Source organism: Sinocyclocheilus anshuiensis, unplaced genomic scaffold, assembly GCF_001515605.1.
Source record: "Sinocyclocheilus anshuiensis isolate Anshui unplaced genomic scaffold, SAMN03320099.WGS_v1.1 scaffold1373, whole genome shotgun sequence".
Taxonomy (NCBI): Eukaryota; Metazoa; Chordata; class Actinopteri; order Cypriniformes; family Cyprinidae; genus Sinocyclocheilus; species Sinocyclocheilus anshuiensis.
The window spans coordinates 3,833-4,089 of record NW_015548285.1 but is presented as its reverse complement, the minus strand read 5'-3'; the positions used below and the strand labels follow the sequence as shown (position 1 = coordinate 4,089).

General features: G+C 18.7%; 1 protein-coding gene across 1 annotated transcript in view; it reads left to right on the top strand.

Moving 5' to 3' along the window:
- plpp2a (phospholipid phosphatase 2a) overlaps positions 1 to 257 on the top strand; it is a 30,726-nt gene that overhangs the window by 29,053 nt on the left and 1,416 nt on the right. The gene's annotated exons all lie outside the window — the stretch shown is intronic.

The following is a 257-nucleotide window of genomic DNA, read 5'->3' as shown; positions in this document are numbered from 1 at the left end:
ATGTATATATAAATACACACACATACAGTATATATTTTGAAAATATTTACATGTTTATACATTTATATATTCATATCCTTATATTTTATATAAATATATTTCATATATAAACATAACATGTTTTCCTTAAATATATACATGCATGTATTTGTATTTATTTATATATAATAAATATACACAGTATACACACACATATATTATGTAAACGAAAACTTTTATTTTGGATGCGATTAATCGTTTGACAGCACTAATATTAA